Source organism: Bombus flavifrons, chromosome 5, assembly GCF_040668555.2.
Source record: "Bombus flavifrons isolate JBK064 chromosome 5, iyBomFlav1_principal, whole genome shotgun sequence".
NCBI classification, from domain to species: domain Eukaryota; kingdom Metazoa; phylum Arthropoda; class Insecta; order Hymenoptera; family Apidae; genus Bombus; species Bombus flavifrons.
Window position 1 is genome coordinate 12,717,266 of NC_138446.1, and position 17,613 is coordinate 12,734,878.

Below are 17,613 nucleotides of genomic sequence, written 5' to 3' on the forward strand. Positions count from 1 at the left end.
ATAATGAAGCAACGTATTCTACATCGTGAGTGATGAATTGCTTCGTACACTAAGTATCATACGTAGCCCATTAATACAAATCATTGCGGCATCTATAATTATCTCCAGTAACCAACCGTCCGTCAAGGCAAAGCTATTGTTTCAGCAAGACCAATCTTGTGCCTATCTAACCGTTTCTCTCCTGTACCTTGCTCTTGTCCGGATCATGTTGCACTCACTGTAGAACCCATTGATTTTCAGGATGTCGGACATAGCTCTCGGTCACCCGCAAATAAACCTAATCACCACTAGGATGTTCTGAATTGTCAAGCCACCTTCAACACTAGTAGCGTCGAGTCTGAAATTAAATTAGTGTTCCAATCGTCAAGACGATACCTGTTGTTGATAACGTCCATGATCGTCGTTTAATTTGTCATTCCGTTTTTCCCTCTGATTGAGGTATGTGTTTTGGGTTTATTTCGAGTCGAGAAGTCGAAATGATAAACGACGTACAGCGGCTACGAAAAGTATTACGCGTACTCGATCAGATTTGAATGTCATTTATCTGAAAATTATTTTCTCTCGTTTCGATTGGTCATAGGATCTCTTCGTTTATACCACGAAGTACTCTCTATAAAGTTGTAAACTGCGCACTTTGAATTATTTTGAAAGCTATGTCAAAGTATCGTTTGCCTTTTTTCTTAAACGAATGGGATTTGTATGGACGTACTTGCATACGCATGTAAGATAATAATTACAATTGACGCGATTACGCTGGATTACATTTTACCAGATAAGTCACATAAGCTAACGAGAATCAGATACAGTGACAGATTAATCTTATGCTCTTTGACTTTCACATGCGCTTGAGTCTTATCTGACATTCTGTACTTCTTCCTGTTTTAATCCGCTTACACGTTTGTGGGAAAGATGTACATACGTTTAATATGTATCTACTAGGAAATATAGCTCTGTTTCGTGGATGCATCAGATTACACTGATTCTGGAAGTACAATCCCTGAGTATTACAGTAATATTAGTGTACCAAGCATAAACGTAACAAATTTTTTAGCTATGAGTTTAATTCGGAGTGTATAATAATATTAGACCTGCATCGAGTGCTCTACCGATAAATCTGGACCATATGTCATTGAGTAAACCAAGTAGAATTATGTCGATATATCATAATCTTGATCATAGTTTCTTTTAGATCGAAGTAACTTAAGAGCTAAGTTATCGAAGAATACTAAAATATTACGTACTATTTATTCTTCTACTAAACGAGTTATTTACAAATTTATTTACAAACTAAAAATAAATGCTAAAGAAACCTGAATATCAGATTATTTCTAAGTACAGTGCATCAAAGTACGGATCAAGCAAGGTACGGATCAAGTACTTTTGCACTAAAATTTGCAAAATCTACAAACTGTCTCGTGAATGTCTTGATCGCGCAATAGATTAATTAGTAGATTAATTATATTAATTACGTTAACTCAAAGTATGATCGTATTCGTCGATACATTTAAACAGATCGATACAATAGATCGTTCGTGCGAACTAGTCTATTTCGGTTTACATTCGGAATAACTAAACCGGACGATCGATCAAGTCTGTCTAGGGGTCATCGAGGCTAGAAGCATTCTCGTTGCCAACATTGTTTACGTTCTTAATAACTTTTCAGTTCGCTGACAGTGGAACACGCTGGTAACAATCGGGTTCAATTTCTGATTAACAATTACCGAAGCGTCGCACGCGAAGAAATAAAATTGCGAAGGGATAACTTTCTTCTTGGCCAAACGATTCACGTCGCAGGCGGCGATGGTGTCCGTTGCGTGTAACTCGGGACACGGGTACACGTGCAGACCAAAGGCAACTTCTCAAAAAGGAAACATGGACTTCCTGGCTGCTCGTTCCTTGTAACAATGTCTTCTCGTCTCACCGGGATCTTTACGCTTTTCCACAGTAATGAGGGTAGATGGGGTACTGGAACGAGTAGATTTAATTTCCCTCGGTCCTTATACCCATCTTTCTCCTCTTTGCCAAGAGCTCGCAGTGGCAGTTACGTCGTTCTGCGCCTTTCCTCGTCTAATTGCTCTCCGGATCACAGCACCGTTGTCTTTCAAAGGCAGCCACCTTTGTTGCGGGTCGTTTTCGATTTTTCCCATGGTTCTTCGGCATCGGTATCGTTAAGACGGTATTGTATCACCGGTGTCGTTCCATAGTCGGATCAGAGAAACGTGTAGACAGATTTTGAGAATCTAATAAAGATCGTTCCGACTCGGTGAGTCTCGAGTGATCGTTCAAACGTGGAAAATGTCAATCGCGCTGGCTCGATCGCTATGACTCGTTAATTAGATCGATAATTCGTTGATAACTGGTTGATAACTGATTGACAACTGACTGTATATTACCGAGATGCTTATGCGTCGATGGAAGTAAATTATTTATTAAATGGGTTGCTGTCAGGGTTAAAAATCATTGAACGGAGCAAGGACATTTTCTATTACCGACAGGGCATATAGCCTGTTAGCTTCGATACGTTTACGTCGACGGTATCTGCATTCCTCACACAGCACCTCGACATAGTTCCCGTCTTCGTCAATTTCTCTGTAGTGCGGACATTTTCTTGTTGACCTCCCAGCGAATGAATTAATCTCGAATCTCTCAAATCGTCGCACTCTCTTTTTATATTTCTTATGTTCCAGGTGACGAGCTGCTTCGATCAGCTGATCGAAGGTAACTATCGATTCTCTTGGAACTTTCAACCGAACTTTCGGCTTGAGTAATGAATAGATCATATCGATTTGAGCCTCCTCGGAGTGGGGTCGAGGAAGTTGATAGAAAAGATCTCGTTTTTGTTTAATGAATATTTCTGTTGAAACATACTCATTCTGTTTTACGGAGAATATTTCGTTGTATATTTCATACGCGTGATATTTGGGCAAGAACTTTAGTTGTAATAGTCTTAAAGCTTCGGACCATATGTGAACTTCCTCTTTCACTTCGGCCCACCATGTAGCGGCTTTTCCTTCCAGTAAAAGAGATAGTTCCTGCAAAGCTGTTTTATCGTTGATTCCATCCACATCCTTGAACAGCGTGATACTTGAGATGAAGCTCTTCAATTTGCTGCTATCTCCATCGAACCGTGCTGCACAACCTGCGAAACTACCGACTTTTGACTCTGATGATGATGATGATGATTGTAGTGTCATGGCTCTGATCATCAAACGGGCGAGCTCCTGCCCGGATACCTCCCAGTTCGTGGCTCCGTCCCGATTTGCCTAAGAAAACAATTTCTCTGGTAATTCTATGTTTCCATCTTTGAAAACTCGTAATTTTCTAACAACTTAGTTTTGTAAATACCTCGCCAGAGCTCGTAGATGGCTCCGTGAAACTGGCAGGTTCATTCGAAGCAGAATCCTGTTCCACTTGCTTATTGGCATCCATGATCGTTGCTCGAAGAAGTTTCTGATTCACTTCGTTATACAGGAATTGCTCGATTTGAAAGCAGTTGCTATTCGCTGACTGCTACGGTCATCCCAATTTCTTATGCAGGAAACGTCCTTTATATACGTTTCCTTTTCCTGAAAATTCGTCGGTCAATTAGAAATTTGTGCGAATTCTAATCGAACCTTTCGTAGGTTGTTCGACCCACTTAGATACTAGTGCAAGTACGTTCTTTGATTTGTACGTTAACGATAGTTAACGGGAAAATATTCGGACATTAGCATTATTTTTATTTGTACGTTTTATTTTTGAAATAGACGTGAATAAAAACAAAAATATTTTGTGGTATATTAAAATACAGTATACAAAGTGAGACCAGGCAACTGATACATACTGTTAAGGGCTGATTCTATGTAAAATAATTAGTCAGATCGCGGAGAAAAATTGAACGCGTTTCATAATAAATTTGTGGGTAATGATTTCGAACGGACGCATATTCCTTCCTCGTTCGCAGATAATGCGTATAGTTTGCACACAACTCGGTGAGTCTCGAGTGATCGTTCAAACGTGGAAGATGTCAATCGTGCTGGCTCGATCGCCTAAGTCTCGAATTAGTGAAATATCTCTTGAAACTATGCTCTACCCGATAAAAATATTTTTGATCGGACTGCTAATAACAAAGTAATCTCTACTGATCACGATTCGAGGTTCACACTGTACATGTATATATTGTAATGGATTGTTCCCGTAAACGATAAACAATAGCATAATCGTAGGTTAGAAACAAAATTAGGCTGTTACAATTTACGATTGACAAATATCGGTTGTGATATGTAATACGCGTACAACGAAATATATATATATTCGAAGAATAATTTCTCGACGATTTAATATTCTTGACTTAATCCTCACGCGAACATGAATAGTGAATAGTAGGAAGTAATAACTGTTCCTCCGAAAGGCAAGTCTCTTGAATCTCTTTTTCGAATCTGATATACGAGTAGCGTTGCTCGTAACTCCGTTTCGTAGAAAAAATTCACTCCCGCTTATTTTATTATTTCGTCATCGATCGTACTCTGAAAGAATCGAGTTGCTCGACGTGCGATTACTCGAGGGAATTGGCGTGTCCTCTACGCGGCTGTCAAGAATATGCGAACGTACGTGACCATGTTTCGGTGAATCTTTGTAAACACGTTCTATTTACTTTTCTCGCGGTTCCCGAAGCTTCTCAGATGCTCGGCCATACAGGCCATAACTCGGTTTCATGATCAAATTGTCTACCCTTCGTAGAACGTGATTCACGCGGGAGAAACGTAATGTAACTCTCGGATCAGTGGCTACCGGGAAAGAATCTTCGTCATCCACGCGTGGAAAAAGTTGGAGCCACTGGACACGTGTTACGAGCCTGCGTTTTTGAAACTTTCGCTCCACCACCCCCGCCCCTCTCCCCCGAATCGGACACACGGAACGGCGCACCGGACGACAAATGAACGAACTTTTTGCTTCCGAGGACAGATAGGTCTTCTCGGCTGGAAGCTTATCGCCTCTTCCGCTCTGCATCTGTTTCCAGGGCTGTCTTACTTTTTTCACTATTTTTTCGTGTCATTTGTTGTTGGATCTTGGCACAAAAGTAATATTCGTTGCGCACATATACGCGGATGTCGTATAGGTATCTATGAATTTCATACGTTTCTTCTCTTTTAGACGGATTTTCACTCGCAACACACTTTTTCGCTCGTTGAATGCATCGATCGATAGGGTTCGTTTATTTTGCTGCTACGTTAGGTTCTAAACGAAGTTGTGTGGCATTTGACTTTACTTGAAAAATATGGGCGTAAAGGCGTGACCGTGGATGTACGATGTATGTAAACAAAGTCGGCAGCAAGTGTGGGATAAGAGCGAGACGCGAGAGTACGAAGTATGAAAACAGACGCGAGTGATAATAGCGAGAAGTCGTCGAGTGAGTTGTAACGGCACGGGTATACGAACGAAGAATGAAGTTTGATTTAGAGGCTTTCGAGTCCTTTTATCTCGTTAAAGCAGAGATAAGACCTTAACGGAGACGTTAACGTCGACAAGAGTTCTAACGCATCTGATCCTAACTTGTTACTAATTTTTCTTGAGAACTGTTTTCTTAACTGTACGAGTACGAGAGTTCTTGTCTTTGTTGTAAACGTGTTGTCGCAGTCGCGGCTTTGTTTAAAACTGAGAGAATAAAAAGGATCACAATTTCGAGATGCATATAGAACGTACGAGCGTAGCGCGTATTTGCGCGTACGTAACGTTAACATTTTTCCGTGCTTTTATTCAAATCCGACATCAACGTCCAACGATACGATACAGTTGATTCGCCATGTAACGTTGGAATCTAAACGTTGGAAACGTCGAAAAATCGACCGATTTTTCAGCCGAACGTTTCAGAAACCGTCAGTCATGACGCGCAGTTATCATCTGATTGTCAGACTGATCGATAGAGCAGAAGCAACAATATCTCCGCAGACTGACCGGATTTCCTCTAAACGGACCGCGACGGATAATCGGGCCGATCGACAGGCAGCCAGACCTGCCAGCTAGGAATTCGAATCGCGGTGGTACATATTCGCGATTCGATCGTCGAGAGATTCCAGTCGGTACTTCCAGTCGTTCCAGTTAGTCGATGCTGGAGAGTAGAACGTTGCCACGCTGCCATTCGTCTGGTATTTGGTCAGGGCTTCTCGTTCGGTCGCGGCTTACACTTGCAAATGTATTCGTAGCTGGCCCTGGCATTAGCGCCGACCAGTGCGTTCAAATTGTTCTCCGAACTGTCACAGCTGTCGCGTTTCGTCGCGTCGTCGCCAGATATGGGTGAGAGGAAAGCGACGAGGGGTATCGGATACCTCCGTCCGCCTGCTTATATTCGAACGCGAACGCGAACCACCGAGAAGAGCAAATCCTGGCTTATCCTTCAGACGGATTATGAATTAGAGAGATGAACGAGAGATTTACCGAACCGGAGTTTTCTCCTCGCGCTATTTACCGACTCGTCGGGGTGACCCTTGTCATCGAGATTGCCAACCGACGAGAAAACTTGAGTGGAGTAGTGCCGACGATATTTTTACGTCGTTTTTGGATCGTTACTTCTCGGACAATGAAGCAAATACGTTACACGATCGATAAATTTAAACTGCGAAGGTACGTCGGATAGCTTACGATTTATTTCCTTGCTATAACTTGATCAATAAGATGTGTTTAATAAATAGGAAAAATTAAGAACGAAAACGAAAAAACGATACAAAATAGAAAGTTAGATTCTATTTTAAGAAATAGCCAGAAGTCACGTTCTTATCACGAATATCATGTATGAGAACCATTTCTGGAGATCTATTTTGGGTTAGTGCTCTTCTTCAACTCCTCGTTGGATTTCTTGACGAGCCTCTTTTCCTCGGTTCTCATTACCTGTTTTTGTTCTACCTTCCCAACCTCAGTAACTTGTTAGACCACTGTTGTTGTCGCGGCATGATATTTTTTAACAATCGCATTTACGTACTGTATGCGAGAAGAAAATCTCTTTAGTGGTTTAAATAACGCTGGTAATAACACCCCTTCGTATCGTAGTAAATACCAAGTTTTGGCTGTGCAACGTATCTCTTGAAGGAGTCGTTAAACCGCAACATAGATAGGCGATGTTCTAATCCGATCCTATTAAGTTCCTTCGTATTATGCTGGCATGCGTTCAAGAAGAACGAAACCTCGACGGTTTCACGACGCGGTTCATCGAGGTTCGGTCAGGGTCGATATTAGCGGTCGCATGAAATTTACGACCGATAGAAAATTTTGTGCCTTCGGTCTGGCACTGGGCCCGCGTAACGCGAAACTACACCGAGATGGAAGCAATCCCTTACGCCGCTACTTACTTTTACGAGATCGAATACGAGTGGCGCGATTCTCAAAATCAAAGTTTATTCTTCTCTCGCGGCATACCGCGTCGTGTCATTCGTTTACGATCTATGAATTTTCGCGAGATATCCTTCATTTTCTACCTTTCGATAGACAAACACGCTTGGAAGGTACGCTCCGCGAGGATTTTCCTTTGCCGAAGATTCTCGTCGATGAATAACAACTGGAAAAAGGTTAGCGGATTCCAGCGAGGTAAAGGCGAACGTCTCCGAAGAGAACGTTTCGTCGCGTTTGCTTTAAATTTACGTAAGATTGGATTGCCAGCGTTCCGGTTGAAAGACACTGAAATTCACGCTGAAGCAGTCCAGTCCAATCAGAAACTTTCTCACTTGATCCGAACGCTTAACCGTTACAACCCTGATGAAACGATCCGAGAAGTTTTACATCCGAAACATTTCACCGGCATTTTTCTTGGCTCAGGCGATCAGGTTGGATGATCTAGCACTTCCGTTGGCAGATTCTATAGAGCCGTGAGAGAATCCATTCGCTTAATGCTCGTTCGCTCGCTCTGTCGCCTTCCTTCCTATTCTATTCCACGAATCGCGGCAACTTGCACGCGCGTTTCCTACTTCTTCGCCACGTTCGTTTTCCCTTTCTCGGAGTTATCAGCAACTTTCCACTTTAACTAACAACAATTCGGCAAGCAAACAATTAAGCTTCCTCCGCGGAACGGAAAGTTGGCGCGTCGTCGCGTCGCGTCGAGTCGAGTCGAGTCGCGATGGAGTTCCGTTTGTCAGCCGGTGTGGCTGTGTCACAAAGGACCGGAGTGCACGAAATTAAAGTATTAACGAGCCACGACGTTTTCCCGTGGGTTCTCCACCTAGATAAGACACTGACAGACAGAAACTAGTTTCGTGGCTCAACTTGCCTCCTCTAGAACTTAACCTCCGGCTGGACCTGAATTCTTCATGAGACCCGATAGCGTCGTAAGTTGTCGAGATCTTATGCACCTCTGTTCTAGACGGCAGTTAGGCTTATCTGCATCCAGAATTGGTAATGGCCAATCGAACTTGCGCCACGCCGCGTCTTCCACGGAATATGTGCTCCGGTTGAATTTGAATTATCGCCACGCTAACGTTTTATGAAGCCATTACAGTTACCTCGGTTGATTGGCGATCTTACAACGATGCACCGATTTCATAGCGATTAAAATTAATTTGGTACCTTGGAACGATAATCAAGTCGGTGAATACGATAAAAATATGGTTCTGTTAGAATCCAATGACGTGATTTCCAACGACTAGCGATAGGGTAGCGATATTTTTCTCGATCGAGTAGCACGGTGTCCGATGTGACGTAAATGGCGCGCATGGACGTTCGATCAACCGGCTTGTAACGAACCAACTAATTCGGCTGGCTTATCGTTGATACCGTAAACCTCAAACCTCAATCGTCGTATGAAAGTTACAAATAACCGTTCGATCGTCCCGTGTACAGCAGTCGAGATCGATCGGTGGCGATGCGCCGCATTATGCACTTCCGTAAACAAGTTCTCATTAAAGGGGCCAGGGAATAATTTTCGAAATCGTTGAATGGCAAGCGATGCAACCGACGTAATCTACGGCTGAATCAGAGACGTTGGTGATGTACGATTGTTATGGTATTATCGCGAGTGCAACCATTAGCCGCGGATCAATTGCATTCGAGTAAGTCCAATCGGTGATTACGAGCTCGCATGGAAACTGCGCAATCCTAGTATGATCCGACGGAATGCCGGTAATTCCCAGGATGCGCTTCCATCGTTCCACTCTGCATACTGACTGAGCGTTCGATTCGCAAGTTTGCCCGGTTTTCGTTCGTTCCTGTTTCTCCGAATCGATCACTTTCGAGCTCTGGCAATCGTATTCGCCAGCGGATGATGCCTGCGAGCAAGTTGGCCGCGATGCCGCTATTAAAGATCGTCTATAGCGCTAAACATGGACGCGGCGTACGACGCGACGTTGGAGATATATCGCGTATCCTAGTCTCGAGTGAAACGGTGCCGTTTTAATGCCTCCATCGACGCAGGATCGACAACGCGATGTCACTCGTACCGATATTGAACACTGGAAACTTCCGACTGCTTCTATTTACCGCGATCCATCCGCGGTATATAACTAAAGAGAAACTCATCGGACAAGACAGACGCGCTTATTCCGGTGCGCGAATATGAATCATCGAAGCAAGTAATCGCGTACGATTCAAACAGATCTAGCGCCAGTTACGAAAAACTTTCACGGTATAACCATTTACGTGTAACCAGATGCTTCCCTGCTTATTTATCATTCTTGTTGGTAATCCGGTGCGCGACGATAAACGAAGGGTTCTGGAGGCAATTTTTCAGCGTTACCTTGTTCGTAGTTAAGGAACTCGTATTTTACAATTAGAGTTCGAGACGAAATACGCGTTGTAACAGGAAGATTTTCCGTGGATACGCAGCAACATGATAATATAGACGATATACGCATTGGAATGGCAGAGCTTTCTGCGCATGTACGGTGAGATAGATCTTTCTATAACATTATCATTCAGAGTTGTTCATCTTGCAAATTCCAGTTTGCAAATTTTTCAAGAGATCGTGTTTCCATATTACGACGCTTTAAGGATGAGAATGCAAGTACGGTACGTCACTATCTTCAACGAGGGTTGAATAAGCCATTACTCGAAGCGTATTATCCTTTTCCGTTAATTAAAACCCACGTAATGCGCCGGCTTCTGTTCTCTCGTTTCTCGTAGATGATTCATGTATTATTCGGCTAGAAGAGGCGGGTTGCACGGCAGAGGCACAAGGATTTCAACGTTGCGGCGGTGGTGCGCGATAATTGAATCACGCGATATAAGGCTGTACTTATGGCTTGTCGACGTTCGCCACAATAGCTGCTTGTAATGTTGACCTATAGGAGCTTCCGTTTCTTTGAACTTATTTACTCGCTGTATACAATGGCGTTTGTATCCTCTATAAGTGGCTTTTCACTGGGCACGTTTAGACGAGCGCGAGCGACGCGACAGGGGGAAACGGATGTAGCGTAATTGAATGCGAATACATGGTCGAAGATTCTCCTCCGATCTTTCTGATTTCCGGCAGACTTGCGTTTATGTCTCTAACGAAAACCTGAAGGACTATTCCCGAACACCGCTTTGCCAAACGACAGAGATCATCGAGAATCATATTCTCCCCTCTTATTCTTCTTGTCGTGTGTGTTTTTCCTTCTTTTTTTTTTCTTTTTTCGTTTGTTCGTCAATGCAAACCGTATTCGTCGAACCATATACACTTTCTAGATCCTCGTCCCATGGCTAAACGTCGCACGGTGAAGTGAATGTTACCCGATTTAATTGGTAAAAATTCTGTTATTTTTGTCGGTGATTATCGATCTATTTATGAATAACATTTAGACGGTATAAGGACAGCAAATCAGTATGATCAGTTTCTTACGGTTCAATTGTTACTACATGTAACTAAATGTAATTACGTGTACGTATATATAAAGTATGTTTAATTTATTTATTAAATTTAGCGTATTAAAAAATTTATGTTTAATTTCCTTCGGTCTGCTCCAAATATTCTTCGCAGTTTAAAACGTAATCCTTGACAAATTCTAATCTTTCGTTAATATTATTATCTCGTTCTCTGCTACGTTATATCAAATATTTCTCCCCGAGTCACTGTCACTCTCAAGTCCGGTTAGTCCAAAAAGCGAAACTTTCTGATAATAAAGTAATATCCTAGTCCTTAGTGAAAAAATATCACCTACGACTATATAACGATTATGGGGCGATACACGCGATTACATGGAAAATTATTTTCCCCATTTTGTAACGTTAAAACCTTCCTTTTGCCTGCAGCGGCTTTTACAAAACTGTCGATTGGCTAGATCGAGCAAATGCTCCCACTGTGTGTCGTTACTGCACGTCGGTCTTAGAAACGAGAGATTAATTGATCTTCCTTTATCCGAACTGCCTCCTCCATGGGCCACTACTTACGCTCGGCTGGCGACGGTCTACGGCAAATCGCGGAGGGCAAAGTGAAATAGAAGTTCCATTTCTCAAGTTCGATGCATCATAGGTTTGATTTATAGCGTGGAGATCGTGGATGCTGGGGATGATAAGTTGACGGGCGTTACATCGTAGCGTCATAGGTTGAACGGCACCGATCTACGCGAGAATTGGAAATCCTAGTCGCGTTGCAGTTCCACGAAGATAACGCGGAACAAAGAAGAACAAAAAGACCGTCGGATAGTGCTGCGTTCGATACGCCAATAATTTTCGCTACGCTGCGTACGCGTTCATTGATACGAGCAAAACGTCTAGTGTTTGCCTATCAATAGGCGGGCGATATAACGGCAAACTAGTAGGTTGAACGGTGGTATCGTTGGGACCACGCGTTTGTCCACTAATTCCTCTGATTTTCTAGTTATTACAAAATATTTGCTACGGAAAGTTATAAGCTAAATTCTCTTGGGAATATTTTGTACAATCATTTACCGAGAGTAAAAATCAGTAGATAGATAGTAGGAGTAGATATGATACTTAATGGAGTTCGCAAAAATATAAATGTAACTTCAATTATTTTCCAAATAATGTAGAATAAGAATATATATCTAAGCAAATAACACTAGTACTAGTTCGATCGAATTTCATAGACGCTTGTACTACTTGTCGATTTATTGCTGTTCTCGACTGTACATTGAAACTGAATTTCGATCGTCGATGTGGTAATAGTATGATTTGACCACAGCTAACACAGTTAACAGTAAGGTTTATTCGTGTGCAAGGACCACATATCGAGATAATTACTTTTAACGTGGTAATTAATTCTGCAAGATATAACGCTACAATTACTATCAAGTAGGTAGCCGATCAGACTCGAATTAGTTACTCCGTTGCGTATTCGTCGTTGCTTCGGATTGTAAAACTTAGCAGCGTGCTTCGTTGTACGCGCAATCTTGAAAATAATTGATATATCGTTTCTGTGTTCTAGACGTGGACAATAAGAATTATAATTTATCCATGGGAGGGTAGTTTGGTAAAGTTCTCGAGAATCGAGAGACTAGGGCGAAACGTACCTAAACGCGAGGCGAGACGGGTAGAAAGCGAACGGGCGGAGCGAAAGGAATTAACAGCACGACGAACAGTTAATTGTTCGGCCGCGAACAAAATGCAGTTAAAATTTTCTCGCGCGGTCAGCACTTTCTGCAATACGCGCCAGGAGGACGCGAAATAATTCAACTGCTTGCATAATTAGCTCGGCCGGTTAGATTTAACGAGGGCAATAACGCTACTACCTCGTTCTACGACCACTTAGAATATTAAACGATAAAGCACTGACAAGTCCACTTTCGCACCGATAGCTACCGCTTCGTGTTCACCGACGCGAGCCGCTTGTCGCTTTGATCTCTAATAAATTTTCTCGGAAACATTGTACGGAACGTGGAGTCTGCGTTTTTAACGACGTAACTACGGTAGAGCTTATACAGGGCGATCGTCGCGTTTTAGAAGTCGAAAAGGAAATTTACGAATGTTATTCGTGATATTGTAGGATGATTTATTCGCGCCATCGTAACAATGGTTCTTCCTCTCGTTGTTTTTCTCTTTAGGTATGTTAACGCGAGAACTTGATACTTGGACCTGTGATAAAATGTCAGGAAAGGGGTGCACGCAATGCGAGTTCTGCGTTTTCACCATTTAATTACGACAGAGGGTAGATTATATCTGCCACCATCGTAAACTGCTAAAAAGGTTTAAGGGGTGGTGTTTGTAACTTTATAACGGCCGTTAAATTCTTCGTTTACATCGTCTTTTATTTTGTTTTTACGTTACTTTGACTTTTCCTATATTTCAGTTTACGTCCGTACGAAATTCTCCTAGATATTTTGTCGTCGACGTTTCTTCGGAAAACGCGATACTGTAGAACGAAAACGTTAGTTCTCGAAATAGCTTTTATCTTTTTTGTTTTACACGAACATTTGATATATTTGTTTTATGAATATTCGGTAATTATGGTTTGATGTTATTCGAAACACGTAATTTTGTTTCTCCATTGTGTGCTCCTCTAAAAGCTTTTAATCGTAATTATAAAAAGCACGAAAACCCGGCCGTTGTTAACATTAATAGCAACTGTAATTATGAGAATAAATATGGTTTGCAAATCAAACAATATTTGCATATTATTCGTTGCACGTTGCAAGATATCAAGCAAAGATACCGGTTTCATTACGATTGCCTTAATATGATATAACAAGAAAAACCGTCTGGAAAATAAGCGAACATACTCTTGAAAGGGAATTTGATTTAGAATTAAGTACAGTGTTTTTCTTTCATCAATCATGTATTATAATATGCTTTTAAACTAGCATGTAATGTTCGCTATCGTAACGTTTACTGGTTTCATGTTAATAACTCTTTATCGCTTCTCTCGCGCTGCGAGCCACAATCTCACGCAGTTTTCCTGTTCCTATTCCGCGTGATATTTAATGTTTAAAGAAATTTCCAGAAGTTTCCTAGCTACGTGCCTTATCTTGCCTCTCGATTCTTGTTTTTTAACTCTGCTCCGCATCTCACAGTCTCATCTACTTAACTAAGCTAAAAGAAGAATTTCACCAGAAGGTTCGTACGAGTCGTTTCAGACTTCGTCATGATGAATAAAAGAGCTTGTTAAATAGTGGAAAAATTATAAAATATACACCTTGTCTCGTATTTTGTACGAAGCATGACAGAATTCTTCTTTATATTATTTAACGCGTTAACGTTTCATCGAAAGTTTGTCTTTACCAAACGAAAGACGATCGTCCTTTGCTTGGAAAATTAAATCAATTTTTATACGTCTTTTCTTCATTCACATCGATCCGTTATAATCTGAATTCTGTTCTATTTGCTCGATTATGTAATTTCTCTCATATTATGTAATTTCTTCGTTTATATCGATCCGTTATAATCTGAATTTTGTTCTATTTGCTCGATTATGTAATTTCTCTCATAAGGAATTTTGAAATGATAAGACTCTATAATTTCGAAAGGATTCCGTGTTATAATAATACACTCGGGGTTTCTTTTTCTTTTCTCTTTTCAGATGTAGATTGGATCGAGGAATTAAACCGTGGCATTTAAAGGGCTCCGCGCAGAGGAGAAAAGAATCGGAAGTTCTTCCGATAAAAGACGTTCTTTCGATAGAGAAAAGGCGATCAAACGTAGGATAATGCGAAATATATCAGTCCACGTTTAAATGAAATATTTTCCACGCTCTCTAAATACGCAAATATTCTTTTAACATCGGTCGAATAATTGTACATTTTCTTTGTTAAATATTTAGAAATTGTTATAAATAATGGAGCAAAAATCGAAAAATGCTGTGCGCACTTTTATCTGCTGATCGTTTGTGCAGTCATTGTAAATAAAAGCTAACCGGAAATTATCTAAAATACTGCAGCGAAAGCTACTGTATGTGCTTGGCGATATTAATTGACAGGTCGATATCTGCAAATGAAAATTAATTTTATGTCGTTTCGCAAATACACAACTTTTATCGCCTGCACGTACGCGAATATATAAAAATATCTTGATGAAACTCCGAGCTTTAAAATCAACAATACGCATTTCATGCAGAATCGTTCTATAGACATGACATTTCCTGTGGCGTTTCAGCGAGCTAGCACTAAATAGTTGAACTAAATTAGATTAACGACGTATCGAGAAATCGCGTCGCTTCCTCTATTAACTCGTTCCCTATTATGCTTGTTGCAGACTCTCACACGGCTGCCACGTGAAATTGAGATTTCCCGTGACCGTTTGCATTTCTAACTGCACTCTATGCAAATTGCAAGCCAGTCGCGTGTCGTTTCAGATATCAGGCTTAAACCGTTGTGTGTTAATTCGCAACGGGGCGTACAAGTGTCTGTGTTTATTAGCCCCGGAACTTATCAGCGGTAATGTTGCACGGCGATTGTTAGTGCTGGGCTTATTTCCAACTTGCGTTCCCCTTTCTTTTCCCCTCTTCTTATTTTTCTTATTCTATGCTCTCCTTTTTTTCATCGTCGTCTACCCGATAAGAAGCCAACGTTCTATCATCGTAATAACGCTGGTTCGCGTATCGTGCGTTTTTTCTCCGCGACAGATCAATTTGCAGACCGCCTGCTGGTTGCCCGATTCAGCCGAGGAAAAGAACCGCGCAAAAAGCTGGTTACACTTGCCATCGATCGATATTAACGCTAAATGCAGCCGCTCGCGTCGACCTCCGTGCCATTCAAAACTCTCCATTTTTTTCGCCAACTCCGATAAGATTACCGCGAACCAGCCAACTTCCAGCTCGGCCCGATTAGCCTAAATTAGCGGTGCTGAAGTTGGCGATCCTGGTAGTATTTTTCGATATCCACGGCATTTGTTTCCGTTTTCCACGGACGTTTAAAAGTTCTCTTTCTTCTCTACGATAGAAAGCATTTCTGCTCGACCAGATGGTTTATAAATTCTTCAAATTTATTTCCTACTTTATGGAATAACTTTGAACGTCTATTTAAGAAAATTATATATCGTCTACTTACGTATGTTACGTACTAGGTTCCACGTTGATCGCGTACAATAGATCGTTCGAAGGAATTATTTCATGGTCCGAAAATTCTATTGGTTGATTGCTGATAGACGAATTTATTCGAGAATAAAATCGTCCGATATCTACGGGTTTTGGCTCGTATTACTTTCGGGTATTTGTTTACATTCTATAGCAATAGTTGAAATATCGATATCCTGAAATTCGAGAGTTTTCCCTTTTCTATCACGTTCGAGAATTATACGCGTTTATGATACTTTGCTGTATCCTGTGCGTGCTGTTCTTCAATTACTCATTGACAAGAATTATACTACGAAAACACGAGAGTTTCTCTGACAAGAGTTTCGTTGGAGGATAAAGATCTGTGCCGATGCTGTTTGCAATCGTCGTAAAGGCAAAAGCAAAGCCAATTTTGCGCTAGCGTGTTGATTAATTTCCAAGTAATCTCTATGTACCTCTAAGCGACTTCATGCGGCTTCCTAGAAACGCGGCATGGTCTTACGTATCAATTTTAAGCCGAACAAATTAGAACGACACACGCGAGACTTGGATAAACTTGCTCCATTCTTTACTCGCGTTTGATAACACCTTAGCACTCCATCATCGTAATGACGTTCTCACGTACCAAAGGCTAGACCACGTATCTCTGACGGAAACTAATTTGCACGTAACTGCGTGCTCCTCTTATCGAACCAACGGGGAACAGTAAAAGGCCGATTACGCTTTCTTGAAACTGATATCGCCGATGTGGAGTGCATCCACGAGGCCCGATGTATTATTCAGGACAATGCCTTTTTTTACATAATTTCACCGAAAGAAATATGTCCATAAAGTTGTTTGATCGAGGCGAGGAAAAAGAGCCAATCTATGTAGCCAGGGTTGGTCGTAGTACCTATATACCGTACGTCGATAAAGCACCAACGCGCGTATAGCGTTTGAAGAAAGTTGTAAAGTCAAATTTTCCTTTTTAGTGAATTATGAATTTATTGTCTTTACAGTTCCATAGCATTTTCATATTATTCTTTGAGAGATTCGTTATTTTTGCTGGCTTGCGACAGTTTTATATTTTATATATTATTTGTTTTATCCTGATGACGTGATCGAGTATCATGTTGCATCGGTAGAACAAGGTGGACGATGCTTTTTCTTTGATCATCTTAACGAAGAATTAAATTAAATGGAAATGCTTCTTCGTAGTACCATTTCTCTTTTTTTTTTTTTACGCTCGACATTCTGAAGCGTTTTACATATTTTACTTGTTTTACGTTTCCTACGGACTCTATAATGTCATAATGATATATATATATATATCTCGTTGTAACAATCGCGTCGAATGGAAAATTAAACGCGCGCGAAGAATTCGGATCGATCTCTTTATCAAACAAACTGTAACTGCGCAATCTTGTCGTCGTTGCGGTGAAAATGACGCCGATCGGGGGAAAATAACGACGCGAATTCAAATACGGTAGTTCAAAAGACTGTTTTGAATTTCGATTAATTGCGGAACGTAGTAGCCGCGTATTGGTTACCAACACCTACATTCTCAATCACGCGCAACTTCTGTTGTCGCTAATTATCGTTCATTGTCAGTCGCTGATAATTACGATTAAAACCGTCTCTTTCATTAGTAGCGAAATATGCTTGTTTAGTTGGATCAATAAGTACCACGGTAAATTTGCACTTTTCCGTAATTACAATTCACTCGTGTGAAGCCAGGCGACAATTTTTATTCC

General features: G+C 41.2%; 1 protein-coding gene and 1 long non-coding RNA gene across 22 annotated transcripts in view; both read left to right on the plus strand.

The window, feature by feature from the left end:
- LOC138179868 (TWiK family of potassium channels protein 7) overlaps positions 1–17,613 on the plus strand; it is a 322,181-nt gene that overhangs the window by 82,254 nt on the left and 222,314 nt on the right. The window contains exon 4 of one of the 21 annotated variants that reach the window (XR_011173143.1): positions 241–811. The exons of the other annotated variants lie outside the window; for them this stretch is intronic. The gene's annotated coding sequence lies outside the window, so the exon portion shown is untranslated. Of the gene's footprint in view, positions 1–240; positions 812–17,613 lie in introns of those variants that run through there. 21 annotated transcript variants of the gene reach the window in all.
- On the plus strand, positions 2,938–3,765 carry LOC138179847 (uncharacterized). The gene is made up of 2 exons (XR_011173133.1): positions 2,938–3,078; positions 3,448–3,765. It is a non-coding gene; the product is annotated as an uncharacterized LOC138179847 (long non-coding RNA).